At 39.2% G+C, this 22065-nt stretch overlaps 1 protein-coding gene across 3 annotated transcripts in view; it reads left to right on the top strand.

Annotated features, from left to right (window-relative positions):
* The window catches only part of LOC149162852 (histone-lysine N-methyltransferase ATXR3-like protein), a 224856-nt gene that overhangs the window by 54892 nt on the left and 147899 nt on the right, over positions 1–22065 (top strand). The gene's annotated exons all lie outside the window — the stretch shown is intronic.

Here is a 22065-nt window from a genome sequence, read left to right as displayed (position 1 = left end):
AATTCTACAAGGATTTTAGTCAACATTGCCTAATTTTGATCAAACAACTTAATCCAAGCCTTATAATATGGTAGAAAAAGCTTAACATGCCTGATCAATGATTTTGACTTGAGTGAAGGGTACATAATTGCTAAGGCCATGACAAAGGAGTTCAACAATCAATAACACCAACATTAGAGTACATATAGGGCTTGTTGTTCTTGATTAAATGCCAATCACATGCCCTCATACATAATATAATCCAATGAAACGCCACAATCCCATTGATCCTGAAAATTGTTAAGTCTGCTGAATTTTGAATGGGATATGAAATTCTATTTTCTCCATATGAAGTCTGATGAGGTTGGAACCACTCTCAAACATCTTGAGTCATTTCATGGTAATGTTAAAAATTTAAGTAAAAGGATGGAAATGAAAGATAAAGGAGAATGTCACTTTTACTTTAAAAATTTAACATTACCATTAGGGAGCATCTAGGAAGCATCTAGGGAGCATCAAGGGGCACCTTGGGAGTATTCGGAAAGTGTAGTTCCTCACAAAACAGTTCGAAATTTCCAAAAACAAAAAAACCAAAAAAGCCTTGTGGAACTGTCCACCTTCTCTCAGATCCGTGGTGGATACACGCCCGAACCTCCACAGATCTGCACCCGATCCTTTCCGGATCCGCGGATTGGGAAATAGGAACCGCGGATCGGGCAGTAGGAGCCGTAGATCGGGCTCTCATGAATCCAATTTTGCAGGAATCGCCAAAAAAAAGAGGAATTGCGGATCCGATTTTCCGATCCGCAGTTATGCCGAAGGATCGGTGTCGGATCTGTACAAGACGCGGATCTACCTTTGGATCCTTGGGGGGGGGGCGATTCCTGCAACACTAATTCTGACCTGTCTGGTATGTTGCCTGTAACATCGTTGGGAGGATACTTATATTATGTAATCTTTGTGGATGACTACTCTCACGAAACATGGATCTATTTCTTGAAGAGGAAGGTTGACTTGGTCAAATGGTTCCGTTCTTTCAAAGCATTGGTGGAAAATCAAACAGGGAAGAAGATCAAAATATTGAGGACTGACAATGGAACTGAATATGAATCAAATGAATTCAATGACTTTTCTAGAGAGGCCGGCATTAAGAGGGAGACAATTGTTCTATACACTCTTGAGTAGAATGGAGTTGCTGAAAGGAAGAATTGAACAATCATGGAAGCCACCCGTGCCATGCTCCATGATCAAGGCCTTCCAAAGTTCTTATGGGGAGAAGCTGCCAACACTGTCGTGTATGTTCAAAATAGGAGTTTGCATCAAGCATTGGATTTCAAGACACCTGAGGAGGCCTTCACTGGTAAGAAAGCTGATGTTTCTCATTTTAGAATATTTGGTTGTCCCGTGTATTTTCATGTGCCTAAAGAGAAAAGAAATAAGTTGGAGGCATTTGGGAAGAAGGGTATATTCGTTGGCTATAGTGAAAATTCAAAGGCATATAGAATCTACGTTCCTGATTAAAGATGTGTAAGTGAGTCATGATGTTACCTTTTTGGAAGACATTACCCTTGGGAAAGAAAGAGATCTCCCTATCCCAAGGAAGGACGATGATGCTGCTGCCAAAAAACAGGATGAACCTCCAACAGATGAGCTTATGCCTGATGTTGATGGCCCGATGGATCCTATTGATTCACCTCCTGGTGATTCCTCTACCTCAAGGAGAAGACCTTTATGGCTCAAAGATACTCTCGAAGATGCTGAAAGACATATTGTTCTAAGAGGGACGTTTTGTGAAAGTAAGAAGTTTGACAAGTATCAAGGGTACTTGGCTACTATGAGTACTATTGTTCAAACTAAACCATGTACGTTCGAAGAAGTCGTAAAGCACCAAGTTTGGCAAGATATGATGAATGAGGAGTATGAGTCAATCATGAAGAATGATGTCTAGGACGTGGTGCTTAAACCCAAGGACAAGTCTGTGGTCACTTCTAAATGGCTTTACAAAATTAAACATGGAGCTGATGGGAGTGTTGAAAAATATAAGGTCAGGTTTATTGCTCGAGGCTTCTCTCAAAAGGAAGGAGTGGACCATGACGAGATATTTGCACCAGTTGCTCGATATACCACTATCTGATCTATTATTGCTCTCACTGCCACTCAAGGATGGAGTCTACATCAAATGGACGTTAAAACAACTTTCTTGCATGGCTCACTTAAGGAGGAAGTCTACTTGGAGCAAACTTAGGGATTCAAAATACAAGATTGAGGACACATGTATGCAGGTTGAAGAAAGCCCTCTATGGGTTGAAGCAAGCCCTTAGGGCTTGGTATGAGAGGATTGATAACTATCTTATGAAGCTAGGATTTACAAGGAGCTATGTTGATCCAAACTTATACTTCAAGGTTGAAAAGGACATGCCTCTCATTTTGGTCCTTTATGTAGATGATCTTTTTTTGACTGGTGCAGACCCTCTTATTTATCAATGCAAGAGGGAGTTCACTTCCAAGTTCGAGATGAAGGACCTAGGTTTGATGCATTACTTCCTAGGCCTGGAGGCCTGGCAAACGCCAGGCGAGATTTTCCTTTCTGAGGGGAAATACATTGTGAAGCTGTTAGACAGATGTGGGATTGTCGATTGCAAGTCTATGTCTACTCCGATGGAACTCAACTTCAAGAAGCTATGTGGAAGTGCTGCGAAGCTCGAATTGGAAAACCCTTCCGAATATAGACAAGTTGTGGTGGCCTTGATGTTCTTGGTAAACTCTCAATCAGACATATGCTTCGTTGTGAATACGTCGAGTCAATTAATGGTTGACCCTCATCACATACATTGGATAGCTGCTAAGAATCTCTTAAGATATCTCTGTGGCACAATCAACTATGGGTTGAGATACATTGTCAGGATTTTGAGGCTACATGGATATATTGATGCTGACTGGGCTAGTAGTGTGGTGGATAGAAAGAGCATGTCAGGATGTTGCTTCTCATTGGGATCTGCTTTGATTTCTTGGATGAGCAAGAAGCAGAAATCGATTACTCTAAGCACCGCCAAGGCTGAATACATTGCAGCTAGTATGGCCTGTTGTGAAGTTGTTTGGTTGAAGAAATTCTTCAGTGAGCCATTTGAGCATTTGCTGGATAACACCGTGATCTATTGTGACAACCAAAGTGGGATTTGCTTTGTTAGGATATTCCGACACATAGGAAATAGTTAAGTATAACTTGGTCTAGTGTAGAGTTAGGTAAAGTGTGTTTCTTTACTATGTACCTTTGTAACTTACAATCCGATGGTCATGATATGTTCTAGACATTAAGTGATCCGACGGTTCATTCTCTCCTCGGTATTACCGACACTTGATCCATGGCTTAACACCCGATTGGTCCATGATCTCTATTTAAAGAGCATGGAGGGTCATTTGTAGAGTGACCATTCATGAGAGAAGCTTATGTAAGTTTTCATTCTTTTATTAATAAATTGCCTGAAGTGGCTGCGTTGGCCCAGGATGTGGACTGTTTCCTTCTTTGAGGGTTTTAACCACGTCAAGAATACTAGGGTATTGATTTGTGATCTGTTTGTGAGAGGTCTCCTTTGGTGTTCTATCTGAGGAATTTACCTTGTAAATTCTTACATGGTATCAAAGCTATTTGAGGGCCGCATCCGTTGGTGATTCAAATCTAAAGCTGGTACAACTGCATCCGACTGTCGTTTCCTAAATCTACTGTTTCTGACTGCTTTTCGGCCGAGAGGACTCTTCTATTGTGTTAAGAGCATCTGTTTTAGTGAGGAACCACTTTCGTTTCACGCGAAAAGGTTTCCGGTAGCCCTAGCTACATCATTTTTAAGATCTGGAGGTATACAATGTTTATTTGCATTTCTAGCTATTCATCTCTTATTTTATTTCAGTTTATGTAGCTCTCTGTTTTTTATTACCGGATCTATACCTTTCATTTCTGCGTATGCTCTTTGCCCAGCGACTTTGTGCGATCTGGGCAAATTAGAAACAAAAAGGAAGGATTTTTCTCATATGTATGCTCTTTTCCTTTGCGCCTTAGTGTGATCTCGGAAAATCAGAAACATTGAGAAAAATATTTAGTTTCTGGCTAAAGCTATCTTGAAGCTGTAAGGTTTATTTTTTTGTATGTCCATGTTGGGTTTTGTGGTTTTTGTTTTGTAGGCAAAAAAATAGCTTTTTCAAGTAAGGACGCACCCCAAAGCTTCAGTGACTAAAAAAAAAAAAAATCCCTTCCTCTTTTCCAAAAATTACTAACCTTTTAAACTAACTCACTTGGTCTAAAGTTACTTTATGAGAATAGAGGTCTTGAGTTCAAGTCTTTCTTTTTGTTGAGTTACTTTTTCAAAAAGTACATGTAACTTATGTTTTAAAGTTGCTTTATGTAAAAGTGTTCTCACCCATTATAAAAAGTGAATCACTTATAATTCTAGTGTCTCTTTATCTTTTATTTAAGTTACAATTTAATGGGTAGCTCATTAAGTACCATTGTAAAAGTGCCTTTCACTTATTTATAAAAGTGAGTCACATAATTTTTTTTTTTAAAGTGAGCTAATTAGATTAAGTTTGGAAAGGGGGGGATTTTTTTTAAATATAACATTATCATTCATTTCCGAACATTCACACACTTCGTCGGCATCTTTATCAACTTTTCTTCAAAAAGACATAACTTCTTCATTCGGAAGCTGTTTTCAGAGCCGTTTTTTTGAATCGGCCTAATTTTTCAAGATCTTTCCATTGGAACACTTAGTTTTGGCATCTACAGCATCAATTTCTGTTAAAATGGAAAGTCCATGCCAAGTTATTCTTGACAGCACCAACTACCTCCAATGGTGGTCTTACATTGTGGATTTACTTAGAAGTAAAGGTCTTTACAGAATAGTCTTAGGCCAAGAAACCAAACCACAAGATGAAGATAAGGCAGCCAAATGGAAAAATAGGCAAGATCAAGCACGTGGGTTGATAGGAATGTCTATTTATCCAGACCTTAGATTCCATATCACAGAACTTGATACTCCTAATGAGGCAATGAAACAACTCACTAAAATTTTTGGAATTAAAAATGAAATTAGAGCCCATCAACTTGAAAATGAGTCGCTTACGTTGGACCCCAATAATTTTTCTCCCATTGAAGATTTTTTGTCCAAGTTCAAGACCCTTAGACTTCTCTTGGAAGGTGTTAAGGTTAAGAAAGAAGATGGTAGCCTTATCTATTCCATTCTTACTAAGTTGGGACCAGCCTACTCTCTGTTTGTTTCCACTTTCCATTCTACTAGAGAAACCTTTATTTCTCAAGGACAAGACTACAAGTCCCCCTTTTTGATGCCTTTTGTGATTCTTTAATAAGAGAACAAGAAAGACTCTTATATCTTGGTCTTTTTAATCTTGAAAACTCTTCTAAGAAAGCTTTAGCCGCCCAGTAGCAACCAAATTCAAAGAATCCTAAGAAGTCGTATCCTAAAATGAATGGTCCTAAACCAAACAAGGGTCCTAAGCAATTTCATTCTCAAAATGAAAAATCATTTCAACAAAATGATAAGGCAAATAAAAACAAAGGGAAGAAGACTGATAGACATTGCCACTTTTGTAATTGAGATGGCCACTTAGAATCCAAATGCTTTAAGAAGATGGAAGCCTTGGAAACAACAATGAAGAAGCATAACATCCATTTGGAGCACTCTTCAACTTCAACTTCAACTTCATCTTCAAGAATAACACTTTCTGCATGTGGTTGTCAAGCATCTCGGTCTGGTTATGCACTAAATGTATCTTCTTCTTCTCATTCTCATGAGTGGCTCATTGATTCTGGAGCTTCTTATCACATGGCCAAAAACAAAGCCATGTTTTCTTCTTTAAATGATTGTAACACCAAAAATATATATGTTGGTGATGACAGATCTCTTAGTGTTGTAGGGACAAGAACCATTCATCTAGACAATGGTCAATTTAATGATGTATTATGTGTTCCAACCTTATCCTGCAACCTTCTATTTGTATATCGGATAACTCATTCGAGTGAAGGTAAAATCGTTGAATTCTCACCTCATGATGTTGTAATTAAGGACCTAAGAGATCCTAGACAAATTTTAGCTACCGGCATTGTTGATGATTCTACAAGGTTGTATAAGTTTAACAACTTTGGGTCATCAACTCTTCCCTCGGTATTCATAATGATGAAGTGAGCAAACTTTGGCATGAGCGATTTGGTCACTTAAACTATCGCTCCCTTGAGAATCTATGTAAAGAAAATATGTTGTGAGGTCTTCCAATGGCATCTTGCAGAGATGGTGTTTGTTTCGGATGTGTACTCGGAAAATATCATCGCGATAGTTTTGAAAAAACGTGCCTCTTGGCACACCTCAGCTCCTTTACAATTTGTGCATAGTGATTTATGTGGTCCACTTCCAGTTGTTTCATTCTCTGGCTACGAGTATTTCTTAACCTTCATTGATGATTTCTCCAGACACACTTGGGTATACTTCTTAAAACTCAAGAGTGAAGTATTTAACATATTCTTGGCCTTTAAGGCCTTTGTTGAAAAACAATCTGGACATCAAATTCCTAAGCTAAGATCTGATAATGGCGGAGAATATGTTAACAACAAATTCATCAACTTTTGCACTGAGAATGGAATTCATATGTAACATACTATTTCATATACTCCACAACAAAATGGTGTAGCTGAAAGGAAGAATCACACCTTAAAGGAAATGACTAATTGTATACTTCAATCTAAGGGACTTAGTCTTAATTTTTGGGCAGAAGCAATTAGCTATGCAAATTACATAGTAAATCACACTCCTACTAAGATTTTAAAGAATATCACTCCAGAAGAAGCATGGAGCTCAATTAAACTAGATGTAAGTCACTTTCGTGTTTTTGGAAGTGAAGCATGGGCCCATATTCTAGATGAGAAACATAAAGCTTTAGAACCTAAGAGTGAAAAATGTATTTTTGTTGGATATTTTGAAGATGTTAAAGGATATAGACTTATTCCACTTAAGTCCAAAAATGTTATCATTAGAAGAGATGTAAAGTTTGCTGAAAATATATCTGCCTACGAGCCTAGTTCGGCGGATGTGCCACCTCTCTCCATCCCTTCTACCTCTGAAAATATTTCTTCTTCAGATGATGACAACGAGGATGATAATCCTCCCCCACCTTCTCAGGATCCTCCTTCATCTCATTAGCTTCCAAAATGGGTCTGTGCTACTCGGGATGCAGCAGGTGCTCTTGTAGGTGATCCTACAGATTAGCGACGTACACGTTCTTAGTTCGATAGAGCCTTTTCTTTACTGGCTCAAGATTCAGCAAATCATGATCCTGACACCTTTGCAGAAGCTTCAGGCCATCCAGATTGAGACACAGCTATGAATGAAGAATATTGTTCATTATTGGCCAATGATACATGGGATCTTGTTCCTCTTCCAAAGGGACGAAAACTTGTTAGATTCAAATGGGTTTACAGAACCAAGTATGGACCAAATGGAAAAGTTGATAAACATAAAGCTCGTCTTGTTGCTAAGGGTTTTTCACAAGTTGAAGGCATTGACTATACCGAAACCTTCTCCCTTGTTGCCAAAATGAACTGTATCCGCCTTGTTCTTTCCCTTGCCGCGTCTTTCAAATGGGAAGTCCATCAGATGGATGTTAAATCTGCCTTCTTGCATGGGGACTTGCATGAAGAAATCTGTATGGAACAATCTACTGGCTTTATACAAACAGACTCCAGCCTTTTATGTTGGCTTAAGAAATCCCTTTATGGTCTCAAGCAAGCCCCTCGAGCTTGGTATGCCAAAATGGATAGCTTTCTTTTAGAAACTGGCTTTTCTAGGTGTCATTCTGACAACACTGTTTACACCAAGAAAGTGGGCAAGTCTCTTATCATTCTTGTTCTTTATGTTGATTATCTTATCCTTACTAGTAGTGATCCCAAAATTATAAACCATGTGAAGTCTAGCCTTAAAAATAAGTTTGAAATGACAGACTTAGGACACTTGCATTATTTTCTTGGTCTTCAATTCTTGCAATCCAAGGAAGGTATTCCCCTTTCCCAGTCCAAGTATGCCTGTGATCTTCTACGCCATTTTCACATGGAAGACTATAAGCCAACCCCTTCTCCCTTTCAGTCTGGAGCCAAACTTTCAGTCACTTGTACTTCCCCTGAAGTTGATGCTACCTTATACCGTCAGCTTGTAGGAAAACTTTTGTATCTGACCCATACCCGTCCTGACCTTTCCTTTGTTGTTGGCCTTATTGCTTGGTTTATGCAAAACCCACATGAAAGTCATTGGAAAGCAGCTAAAAGAATACTTCGTTATGTTCGAGGTACAGTTCAGTTTGGGATTCATTACAGTGCAGAAGCATCTCCTCTATTGGTTGGTTTCACTGATTCCGATTGGGTTGGTGACCCTGATGATCGGAAGTCTACTGTAGGTTATGTCTTCACTCTTGGTTTTGGACCTATTACATGGGCTTGCAAGAAACAAAGTGCCATTTCTCTTTCTTCAGCAGAAGCAGAGTATCGTGGCGCCATAGAAGCTAGTAAGGAAGCCCTGTATCCTGTCAGAGTTTGGCTTTTAGCAGCAGCATCCGACTACACTTTGGTGTGATAATCAAAGTGCCATTTAACTATGCAAAGATCCAATCCAACATCAGCGCAACAAACACATTGAACTACACATGCACTTCATCAGAAAGCTCATTCATGACCATGTTCTTGAAGTGCAATATTGTTCAACTGATGATCAAGTTGCAAACATCTTTACAAAGGCTCTCACAGAGGCAAAGTTTACTAAATTTCGATTTATGGTTGGAGTTCACGAAGTTGTCACTAGGGGGGGTGGTGGCCTGGGTGCAGGTGTAGTGGATAATCATTCAAATCTAGAAACGATTTTTGCAAGTTCAGGTGGAACTTCTTCTTGGTTTTCCTTTGGAGTATCAATCATCTACCTCCAAACTTGCTTATTCTGCTAAATTAGCAGAACCGCTTAAAATTTAGCCGCAATATGACAACCTTTCAATTACCACAAAATCAAAAGGAATTCAAACTTCTGGATAATTCCTAATTGTGTCCGCTTTTTCCTACGACATTATCGCACTAACTCTTCGCTGTTGATCTTACCTTTCAATCCGATGGTTGTTGGTTCACCCGATCAACAAAACTAATCGGCGATCCTCCATCGTTGATCAAAGCCCATTTGATCCAACGGTTAACAACGATATCAGACAGAGATCTTGGGCGATGTTTATCCACCTGATAAAGTGGCTTTCTCTCTCCACCAGAGTGCTACATGTCGGTCGATAAATGGAATCGCTTGGAATTTCAAAAGACCACTTACCACTTTTACTTCACCCGATAAACAACTTCACTGATAAAATTGCCTTTCTCCCTTGACTAAACGCACGAGCTTGTTGACACGCAATGGCTGTTAGATCTATTGGATCTGTAGATCAGACGGTTCTAGACTCCTTTGGGTTAACACAATTTTGTCAGGTTTTATTTTCTCCGTTCTGCCAAACTTGACACCTCCGCTACATTTAACTTGTCTCAAACCCTATTCTCCGGTGTTTTTAGAACATAACCAAATTATTTCCTAACATGGAGAAAAAACATGATTGGCGATATAATACAGGTTTGTCCACACTCTAATTCAAAAGCCAAACTGCAAATCAACAGAACTCAAAGATATTTCGAAGGAATACCACGCCTCCGTGATTGACCAATTATACACAAGTACACAGAGATACAGTTTCTGTGACTTAATCTTACGTGGCCTAATCAAGACAAATCAGTCAAAATCCCTTTACAATCATTCCGAACTTACATAAATACCATTTCATTCTAACAATTAGATTTTTAATCCATGGATCGAATCTGCCTAATCTTAGACAATATATAATCTGGTTGATATTCTCCTTGAGAATCTCAACTGAATCTAAACAGCTTGAATTAATTATAAAATCACTCAATCCCTAAATCCTAGCTCAAATCCTATGTAGAAAACTTTGTAAATTGACAACTAAAGGATCCCACTCCTTTGCTTGTAAACCTTTTTTCTACTTTTGGAATAAATTCGAAGCCTTCTGTCTTCAAGCCTCATGCTCTTGCATCAAACTCCTGAGGACAAAACTCTTCATTGGCCCCTGTCCATGAGCTCTTCTATAGAACTACCCAACTTTTGTAGCATGGCTTCTGTCATCCAAGTAGCTTCAGCAATTGGTTGGTCCTTCCATTTGACCAAATACTGAAAATACTCCTGTCCTCTTATCTTTTTCAACAATTTTTTGTCCAAAATCCTCTCTGGCTTCAATTCCTTTGCTTTAGGTAACTGTTTTACCCAATCAATCTCTTGTTCTTCTTGATCTTCTGTTATGTCATCTGCATTTCCACTTTCATACGTATACAAATCAGCAACATTGAAAATTGGAGATATTCCAATATTAGGGGGTAATTCAATTTCGTATGCATTTGCAGAAAATTTCCTCAAGACTCTGCATGGTCCAATTTTCTTAAACTTTAACTTGTTATACTCCCTTTTTGGAAATCTTTCCTTCTTTAGGTGTGCTAAAACCAAATCTTAAACTTCAAAATTAACTTCTCTCTTCTTCAAATCTGCTCTGCTTTTGTATTTTATATTGCTGTCTTGTAATTGTTGTTTTACCTGTTCATGTATTGCTTGAGCTTCTGTAGCAAAATCTTCTCCTTTAGCACTTCTCATTTCAGCTTTTCCCAAGTTTCTCAATTCAGACAATCCACTTGGGTGCATCCCATAAACTATACGAAATGGACTCTGCCCTGTACTCTTATTAGGAGAATCATTATTAGCATATTCTGCCTGTGCCAATACTTGATCCCACTGTTTTGGATGTTCACCTACAAGACTTCTCAAAGGATTACCCAAGCTTCTGTTTACCACTTCAGTCTGTTCATCAGTTTGAGGATGATAAGCAGTACTGAAACTCAGTTTAGCTCCAAGCTTCTTCCACAATGTCCTCCATAAATGTCCAACAAATCTAGTGTCTCTGTCTGAAACAATGCTCTTAGGTAACCCATGTAATTTTACAATCTCTTTAAAAAACAGATTAGCAATGTGAGTAGCATCACTGGTTTTATAACATGGAACAAAATGTGCCATTTTTGAAAATCTGTCAACTACTACATAAATTGAATCATGTCCCCTTTGAGTTTTTGGTAAACCCAAAACAAAGTCCATACTTACAATATCCCAAGGCCTATCTAGAATAGGCAATGGAACATACAAATCTGTGTTTTGGCTCCTTCCCTTTGCATACTGACAGAGTTTATAATTTTTCACATACTTTTCCACTTCAGCGCTCATCTTCGGCCAGAAATAAAATCTGTTCAACTGTTCATAAGTCTTGTCCGCACCAAAATGTCCTCCAAGTCCTCCACTATGTTTCTCCTTGATTAAATTGTCCCTCATAGAACAATTTGGTATGCACAGTTGATTTCTTTTAAACAATAGTCCCTCTTGCAGGAAATAATCCAGCCACTTGCTTCTGTCTAACAAAACAGGATTTCTACAAGCTTCAAATGCCTCTTTAAAATCTAGATCTTTCTCATATAACTCTTTAAGAAAATCAAAACCCAACACTTGAATTTGACTTTCTTGAACAAAAATGCTTTTTCTACTTAAGGCATCTGCTACTTTGTTTGATTGACCAGTTATATGTTTTAACACAAAATTAAAACTTTGAAGGTATTCTACCCATTTTGCATGCTTCTGGTTAAGCTTTGGCTGTTGCATAATGTACTATAATGCATGGTTATTTGAATATAGTATGAACTCCTTGGACATCAAGTAATGTCTCCACTTCTTCAAAGATTGCACCACTGCATAAAACTCCTTGTCATAAGAAGAATATTTCTTCTTTGACTCATTCAGCTTTTCACTAAAATAAGCTACAGGCCTGTCCTCCTGACTCAAAACAGCGTTGATGGCTTCTCCACTGGCATCACACTTCACTTGAAAATGTTTATTAAAATCAAGTAAAATCAAAATAGGTTTCTCAGTAATATTTCTCTTTAACAACTGGAAGTTCTTTTTTGCTTCATCAGTCCATTTAAATGGTTGTTTGTCCTTCTTTATTGTGTCAATAATTGAAGCATTGATCTTACTAAAATTCTTTATGAATTTCTTGTAAAAACTAGCAAGACCGTGAAAAATTCTTACCTCAAAGGCACTTCTTGGTGAAGGCCACTCCATGATAGCCTTGATCTTCTCTAGATCCATCTTTAACCCCTCAGCAGAAATAACAAAGCCCAAATACACCAACTCCTCCTTCATGAATGAACATTTCTTTAAATTTAACAGTAACTTCTCTTGTTGTAGCCTCTGTAAGACATAATTCAGATGTCTCACATGTTCCTCTTTTGATCTGCTGTAAACTAATATATCATCCAGATATACTATTACGAATTTACCAATAAATTCTCTCAAAACTTCATTCATGAGCCTCATAAATGTACTAGGGGCATTCGACAATCCAAAAGGCATTACCATCCATTCATACAATCCTTCATTGGTCTTAAAAGTAGTTTTCCACTCATCTCCCTCCCTAATTCTGATTTGATGATAACCACTTTTTAAATCTAATTTTGTAAAATCTCTAGCTCCACTCAAACAATCCATCAAATCTTTGATTCTAGGTAAAGGAAATCTGTACCTGATTGTTATCTTATTGATTGCTCTTAAACAGTGCACATTCTCCAACCTCCATCTTTCTTTGGGCTCAACACTGTGGGCACTGCACAATAACTCAAACTCTCTCTAATTAGTCCCTTGTCTAACAGTTCTTGAACCTGTTTCCTGATCTCTTCATTCTCTGTGGGAGTCATCCTGTAAGTTGCTTTATTAGGTAGATTTGCTCCTGGAATCAAATCTATGTGATGACTAATTTTTCTAATGGGTGGTAACTCATCAGGGAAATCATCTACAATGATATCACAATAATTGTTCAACATCTCTTGAATTTCAATTGGTAAATCAGAAATTTTTGTGGAAGCAATTATTACCTTGGGTTTGCAAACCAACACAAAACTTACCTCATCTTCTTCCATTTGCTGCAAGTACTTCTTTCCACTCAGCAAAAGGGTCTTTGGATCAGGTTTCTTTGATGTATGCTCTTCTTCTGTTGGCAGCAATGTATGATTGAGACCATCTTTGCTAAATTTGTATGTGTTCTTCTTTCCATCATGCATAGCTCCTTTGTCATATTGCCAAGGTCTACCCAACAATATATGACAGATATCCATAGGCATCACATCACATAGAATTCTGTCTTTGTACTTTTCCAACTGCAACTCCACTTCACATTGCTCATTCACTACCAACTGATATCCCTTTTGAAGCCATGACACCTTGTAAGGTGTTGGATGTTTCTTTGTTTTCAATTTCAACTTCTCCACCACTTCTGTGGAGACCAAATTATTTGTACTACCACTATCTATTATCATCTGACAACACTTCCCTTGAACCTTACACAGTCCTAAACAAGGTTTTTCTTTGTGCTGGTTCAACAATTTCCTTAGCTGGTTTTAACAAAATTTTGTTGACTACCAAAGATTCCCCTTTCTCTGGTACATTCTCTTCTTTTATTACTTTTGTTGCTTCCTCTTCAGTTTTTGCAACAATTGCATTCCTCTGATTCATTCCTATATTTTCTGGGCACTCATAAGCTCTGTGTCCCAGCTTGTTACATCTATAATATCTGATTTCTCTTCCTCTACCTTTGCCTCCTCTTCCTCTGGAAAAACTCCCTCTGCCACTTTCATCACCTCCTGTGGGTGTATGCTGACTTGAGCTGCTGCTAGCTCCATCTCTAGGTGCTGTAGATCTTCCTCTACCACCTTGACTTTCCCTTCCTTGGATAGTACCTCTATTTCTGGCAGACTATTTCCTCATGAGTTTTTGTTCAGCCTTCAATACCATCTGATAAGCCTTTTCTACTGTTTTAGGAGACGATACACTTATCTCATCTTGGATCTCCATTCTGAGTCCATTCACATATCTTGCGACCTTCTCATATGTATCTTGGATTTTTCCTGCTCTTATTCTCACTTTGTAGAACTCCTCTGTGTATTCCTTTATTGTCATAGACCTCTGCCTAAGATTCTGCATCTGTCTAAATAATGTTTGCTGATAATCACTTGGCAAAAACTTACTTTTCAGTTTTGCCACCATCCTGTTCCAATTCTTGATTGGTTGTTTGCCAAGTCTTCTTCTTTCTGCCTGCACTCCATCCCACCAAAGTGCTGCATGTCCTTTCAGTTTTGTGACAGCAAATTTCACTTTCTTTCCTTCTTCTGTTTCTTCATAATCGAAGAATTTCTCCATGTCATTTATCCAGTCTATCAATTCCTCAGGGCTTAAGCTTCCTGTGTACATTGAAACTTCGAGTCTAGGTTTGGATGTGGATCTCAATACTGACTTAAAAAATCTCATTTCAGGAGTTACATTTGCAGGTTCCTCATCTTTTGCAGCTCCAACTTCAGGTTCACTGACATCTCCAGCATTTGCATCTCTTCCCATTTCCATTGCTTCCAATCTAGCTTGCATCTATTGCATAGCTTCCAACACTTCAACATTTGCAACTGGTCTTCCTCTTCTTCGACCACCACCTCTTCCTCCAACTCTGAAAGCCATGTTGGATTTCTTTTTCTGATCCTTGAGATCCTGTTCAGTGTCAATGCGCTGCTCTGATACCACAAATGGTGGCCTGGGTGCAGGTGTAATGGACAATCGTTCAAATCCAAAAACGATTTCTGCAAGTTTAGGTGGAACTTCTTCTTGGTTTTCCTTTGGAGTATCAGTCATCTACCTCCAAACTTGGCTATTCTACTAAATTAACAGAACCACTTAAAATTTAGTCGCAATATGACAACCTTTCAATTACCACGGAATCAAAAGGAATTCAAACTTTTGGTTAATTCCTTATTGTGTCCGCTTTTTCCCACAACATTATTGCACTAACTCTCCACTGTTGATCTTACCTTTCAATCCGACGGTTGTTGGTTCACCCGATCAACAAAACTAATCAGCAATCCTCCACTGTTGATCAAAGCCCATTTGATCCAACGGTTAACAATGATATCAGACAGAGATCTTGCGCGATGTTTATCCACCCGATAAAGTGGTTTTCTCTCTCCACCCGAGTGCTACGTGTCGGTCGATAAATGGAATTGCTTGGAATTTCAAAAGACTACTTACCACTTTTTCTTCACTCGATAAACAACTTCACTGATAAAACTGCCTTTCTCCCTTGACTAAACACATGAGCTTATTGACGCGCGATGACCGTTAGATCTATTGGATCTGTAGATCAGACGGTTCTAGACTCCTTTGGGTTAACACGATTTTGTCAGGTTTTATTTTCTCTGTTTTGCCAAACTTGACACCCCCGCTACATTTAACTTGTCTCAAACCCTATTCTTCGATTTTTTTAGAACATAACCAAATTATTTCAAAACATGGAAAAAACAAGATTGGCGATATAATACAGGTTTTTCTACACTCTAATTCAAAATCCAAACTGCAAATCAACAGAACTCAAAGATAACTCAAAGGAATACCACGCCTCCGGGATTGACCAATTATACACAAATACACAGAGATACAGTTTCTATAACTTAATCTTAAACCGCCTAATGAAGCCAAATCAGTCAAAATCCCTTTACAATCATTCAGAACTTACATAAATACCATTTCATTCTAACAATCAGATTTTTAATCCATGGATCGAATATGCCTAATCTTAGACAATATCTAATTTGGTTGATATTCTCCTTCAGAATCTCAACTGAATCTAAACAGCTTGAATCTAAATCCTAACTCAAATCTTATGTAGAAAACTTTGTAGATTGACAGCTAAAGCATCCCACTCCTTTGCTTGTAATTTTTTTCTTTCTATTTTTGGAATAAATTCGAAGCCTTTTGTCTTCAAGCCTCATGCTCCTGCATCAGGGGGGATAGGCTCTAATGCCTCCTTCCTTCTCGTATTGTGTCATATTTGTACATCCTTCAATCCTATCCCAAGTTGTTCTTAAGGGGGGATGTTAGGATATTCCGACACATAGGAAATAGTTAAGTATAACTTGGTCTAGTGTAGAGTTAGGTAAAGTGCGTTTCTTTACTATGTACATTTGTAACTTACAATCCGACGGTCACGATATGTTCTAGACATGAAGTGATCCGATGGTTCATTCTCCCCTTGGTATTACCGACACTTGATCCGTGGCTTGACATCCGATTGGTCCATGATCTCTATTTAAAGAGCATGAAGGGTCATTTGTAGGGCGATCGTTCATGAGAGAAGCTTAAGTAAATTTTCATTCTTTTATTAATAAATTGCTTGAAGTGGCCGCGTTGGCTCAGGCCATGGACTGTTTCCCTCTATGAGGATTTTAACCACATCAAGAATACTAGTGTATTGATCTGTGATCTGTTTGTGAGCGGTGTCCTTTGGTGTTCTGTCTGAGGAACTTACCCTGTAAATTCTTACATGCCTTTCAGAGAATCCCGTGTTCCACGATCACGCCAAGCATATTGATATCAGGTACCACTTTATCTGGGATATGGTACAACGGGGAGCAATAAGGCTCCAACACATCAGGACTGATGAGTAGATTGTTGACATTCTCCCCAAGCCCTTGGGGAAGGTCAAATTCTTAGCCTTTCGAGAGAGACTTGGAGTTGTGGAAAGACCCTCCCATGAGGGTCTCCCTTGAGTTGGACATTGAGCTCTGAGAGCTCTTGTGGTACTTCTTGGAGCTATGAACAACCATAGGGTGAGTGGTTCACCTTCCCCTATAGCTGCACTGTTTACAAGGTGAGTGGTTCACCTTCCCCTGTGATACCCCATGATGGTTGACATGTGTGTAGGGTGAGTGGTTCACCTTCCCCTACGATTGATGTATATGCATAGGATGAGTGGTTCACCTTGTCCTATGGCATATGAGTAGGATGAGTGGTTCACTTTCTCCTGCAGATGCCCCAACATACATCCAACCCATGTAGTCTTGGACTCATGGGAAGTACCTCTCATTTGGCCAACGAGTTGGGAAAAGTGGATAGGGACCATAGCAGGACTGATGGACGCATCATGTACTGCTGTACTCCTTATGTCTAAGATGCATGGTGTTCAAGTTTCAACAACTTGATTTGGGATCAAATTCGATTGGGGTTCTACCCTTGAATTGACTTTTGTCAGTGGAGAGTGGCAAGGTCTTATGACTCACTGTCGATCAATTCTTCTTCATTGTTACATTAGTGTTTAATAGAGCAGAAATGAGATGCAGATGACAACATGGCATGATGACAGGTGGATTAGTAGGTGGAAGTCTCCCTAGTTGAGAGGCAGTGTTAAAATTGGCAACTAGGGCCAAATTCCACTTTGGAAAATGCATTTGATGGAGATGATGATTGCATTAAATTCCTCTTTTCGAGAGGGGACCAAAATTGACCTAAAGATCATTAAATTTGGACAAGGGAAAGTATATTTTTGAGGTCAAGCCCACACGTGCAAATTGTCAAGGTCAGCCACATCATGATGTAGGCTCATGAAGCCCAAGAAACATGTCACTTCACCCTCAACGATTTGTATAAGTAGGAGAGGCCTTAGTCATTTATCTAGCCCTGCAATGCCCATTGTTTCTCTACACCAAGAGAACTTCTTAGAGCTCACAGATTTTGTCAATGCATCTGCAATATTTTTCAAAGTGTCCACCTTTACCAGCAACACCTTTTTGTCTTCTATCATATCCCTCACAAAGTGATATTGAACATCAATGTGCTTTGTTTTTGAATGATAAGCAGGGTTCTTTGTCAAGAAAATTGCACTTTGGCTGTCACAGTGTATCCTTCTAGCTCCCTGTACTAACCCCATACTTGAACACAATCTCTGCAACCAAACTGCTTCCTTGCTTGCATGAGTGGTTGCCATGTATTTTGCCTTTGTAGTTGATAGTGCCACTACAGATTGTTTCTTACTCATCCAACTGACTGCACCTCCAAATAGGTTAAACACATACCCACTTGTAGATCTTCTCTGGTCCAGATCTCCAGCCCAGTCCGCATCAACAAAGCCACGGATATCCAAAACTCTGTCCAATCCTGGTCTTCCTTTGTAGCACAGACCATAATCACTAGTGCCACAGAAATATCTGAAAACCCGCTTCACTGTTGTCCAATGCTCCTTCCCTGGTTTTGACATAAACCTACTCAATATTCCCACTGCATGTGCAATGTTTGGTCTAGTACAGACCATCACATACATCAGGCTACCAATTGCACTTGCATATGGAACATGGGACATGTCCTCTTCCTCTTCTTGTGTCTTGGGACATTGTTCATCAGATAACTTTACACCTACAGGAATAGGAACCTTCACCAGTTTACTATCCTGCATATTAAACCTCTACAATATTGTCTCGACATATTTCCTCTGGTTTAACTAGAGCTTCCTCTTTGTCCGATCTCTTTTAATTTTCATGCCCAAAATATAGTTTGCAACACCAAGATCTTTCATGTCAAATTTGGAGGACAAATGGGTCTTCAAATCCTGGATAATTTCTTTGTCATTTCCAACTAGCAACATAACATCCACATACAAGACTAGATAAATAGCACGGTCACCAATTAATTTAAAATACACACAGTGATCTGCTTTGCTTCTAGTGAAGCCAAGTCCCTGTATAAATGTATCAAATTTCTGATACCACATTCTTGATGACTGTTTTAACCAATACAGAGACTTCTTTAACTTGCATACCAGTTCTTTCTTACCCTTCACCGTAAAGCCTTTAGGTTGCTTCATGTAGATCTCCTCTTCCAGATCCCTGTGAAGAAATGCTGTCTTCACATCCATCTGTTCTACCTCAAAATCAAAAGTAGCAACAACAGATAAAAGTAATCTAATAGAAGTTACCTTGGCAACAGGAGAAAAAATATCACCAAAATCAATTCCCGACACTTGGGAATAACCTTTTGCTACCAACCGAGCTTTGTATTTCTCCACCTTTCCTTCTGCATTTGTCTTCTTCTTGAACACCCATTTGCTACCAATGGGTTTCCTTCCAACCGGTAACTCCACCAGATCCTAAGCCTCATTTTTGTGCAAAGATGCCATTTCATCAACCATAGCCTCTTTCTAGAGTTTGCCATCCTCTGAATCTACTACTTCCTTCATAGTTCTGGGATCATCGTCAGTAATAGATAAAGCAAAATTCGAACAGAAAGCAGATGGACTATACTTTTCTGGCTGCCTTCTTTCTCGAACTGATCTTCTCACACCCAGAGTTTGTGGCTCTTCATCTTTTGATTCCTTCTCTGTTGTAGAGTTTGATTCTTCCTTTTTAAGCTCAAACTCTATCTTCTCAGGTTCCTTTGGTTGGACTTCATGTTTAATAACATCTTTTACCTCTCTGAACACCACATCTTGGCTGTACACAACATTCCTTGTTACTGGGTTCCAAAGCTTATATCCCTTTAAACCATCCTTATACCCAATAAAGATGCACTTTTCAGATTTACTATCTAACTCGGTTCGTTTCTCTTTTGGAACATATACATATGCATCACATCCGAATACCCTTAGATGTGAAAGAGAGGGTTTGTTACCAGTCCATACCTCTTGTGGAGTCTTATCCTCCAATGTTGATGAAGGTGATCTATTTACCAGGTAAATGCTGTCTCCATCGCCTTTGCCCAAAATTCCTGTCCTAACCCGGCACCACTGAGCATGCTTCTTGCCCTTTCCGTCAATATCTTGTTCTTTCTTTTTGCAACTCCATTTTGCTAAGGTGTATATGGAGTAGTCTTCTGCCGTGCTATACCACACTTCTTACATAACTCTTCAAATTCCTTACTGCAAAACTCTTCACCGTTATTTGTTCTCTGCACCTTTATGTTATTCTCTGTTTGGTTTTCCACCAGAGTCTTAAATTCTTTAAACCTGTCAAAGACCTCAGATTTCTTCTTAAGGAAATATATCCATGTATTCCTTGAGAAGTCATCTATAAATGATACATAGTACACAGACTTACCCAGTGATGGAACCTGCACAGGTCCAAACACATCACTGTGCACAAGCTCTAATATCTGTTTCGCCCTCTTACTACCAGAGGGGAAACTCACTCGATTCTGTGTCCTATATGCACAATTTTCACAGAAATCAAAATCCAGAGAGCTATTACTCATACCTAATACCATATCTTTACCATGAAGTATTCGAAGGCCCTTCTCTCCAATATGTCCAAGCCTTTGATGCCACAACATGGTCTTTTCTCCATAGACCACTAGATTTTCTGCTCCACTTTCCGGAACCATAGAACTGTTGCACCCATCAACAACAGTGCTACCTTGTAGCTTGTACAGAGTTCCAATCCGAACTCCCCACATCAATACCAGTGCTCCCTGAACCATCTTGCAGGTATCGTTTTCAAACACTGTTTTTACACTTGCATCATCTAGCTTGCTTACAGAAATCAGATTTCTAGCCAATGCAAGAGTATGTAGAACACCCGGAAGTGTTCTAACCCTTCCACCTTGCAACTTCAACTTTACTTTTCTGCGACCAACAATTCTAGCCTTCTTATCATACCCTAAGAAGACATCACCACCATCGTATTTCTCATACTCGCAGAACCACTCTCTATGGGGAGTGAAGTGAAATGATGCACCTGAGTCAATCAACCATGCCTCATGATCTACATGTGTATTTGAAGAAGCCAAGTACACATCCCCACCTTCATCTAAGGTGGTTTTCGTCTCTGCAGAAGGAGCATCATCAGATCCCTTTCCTTTGTCAGGAGCTTTAAATTTACAGTTCCTTTTGTAGTGCCCTTCCTTTCTGCATTTCCAGCACACCACCTTTACAGGTTTTCCTGGAGATTTAGATCTCCCACTCGATGACTTATTTTTGTTTCTGTTCTGGGACCGTCCTCGTACAGATAAGGCATCACCATTCTGGCTCTCCATATTTTTCCGTCTCATCTCCTCCGTCAGCAAGGATGAGACTATTTCATCAAACTGCAAGGCAGTTGCATTGCTACCTATTGCAATAACCAGACTATCCCACGAATCTGGTAGAGAACACAACAAACTAATGCACTTATCGTCATATGAAATTTTGATATCAACAGACGATAACTGACTTACCACATTATTAAACGCATTTAGATTCTCTGTCACCGAGTCTCCATCTTTCATCCTCAGGTTATACAACTTTTTCCGTAGGAACAGTTTATTCACCACGGACTTATATTGGTACAAAGTCCCTAACTTGTCCCACAAAGCCTTAGCGGTAGTTTCTCCTGATACATTCAGCAATACTGAATCTGAGACACACAATCGTATTGTGCTCTTTGCCTTCCGATCCAACTTCTTCCATTATTCATCAGGCAATCTTGTTGGTTTAGTACCCGGATCTACCACGATCCATTGATCTTTATCCACCAACAGATCCTCCATCTTGAGTTTCCACAACTCAAAACTCTGACCATTAAATTTCTCAATCTCTATCTTTCCACTGCTCGCCATCTTCTTTCACCACTAGAATCGATTCCGCAGATCTCTCGCTGAACGGGGTCTACCACAGGCCTGAGCGAAACCCCTCAGCGACAAAGGCGTCCCCTTGAAGCCAAAAAATGCCGATACCAAATGTAGGTTTTAACCCTACACAGAGATACCTACATACGAATTCTAAAACACAGAAAATAAACAATGCGAGAGCATAACACATAAAACACATATACACAAAGATTTTCCCCTGGATCCCATAACCAGGACTACCAACTTAATTTTTCATTATATTCTTTTCAATGTTACAATATATATTTATACATGCCGGAGCATTCAATACCATGGACCAAAAACCATCGTGTCCAAAACCATGGACCAAAAACCATCGTGTCCAAAACCATGTGCGAAAATCATGCACAAAACCATAGGTAGGTCCGCCCAAAACCAAAATTTTCTAGGGCGCTGCCCTGGACCCCATAGAGTGGGGTTACCTGCACCCCTCAAATCCCCTGTGACTCCCCCCGCTACGCAA

The sequence above is a fragment of the Pinus tabuliformis genome, chromosome 5_2, assembly GCF_031772625.1.
Source record: "Pinus tabuliformis cultivar Carrire ecotype Pingquan chromosome 5_2, CPIR1, whole genome shotgun sequence".
NCBI classification, from domain to species: domain Eukaryota; kingdom Viridiplantae; phylum Streptophyta; class Pinopsida; order Pinales; family Pinaceae; genus Pinus; species Pinus tabuliformis.
The sequence above is the reverse complement of the archived record's forward strand: the minus strand, read 5'-3'. Positions and strand labels throughout refer to the sequence as shown.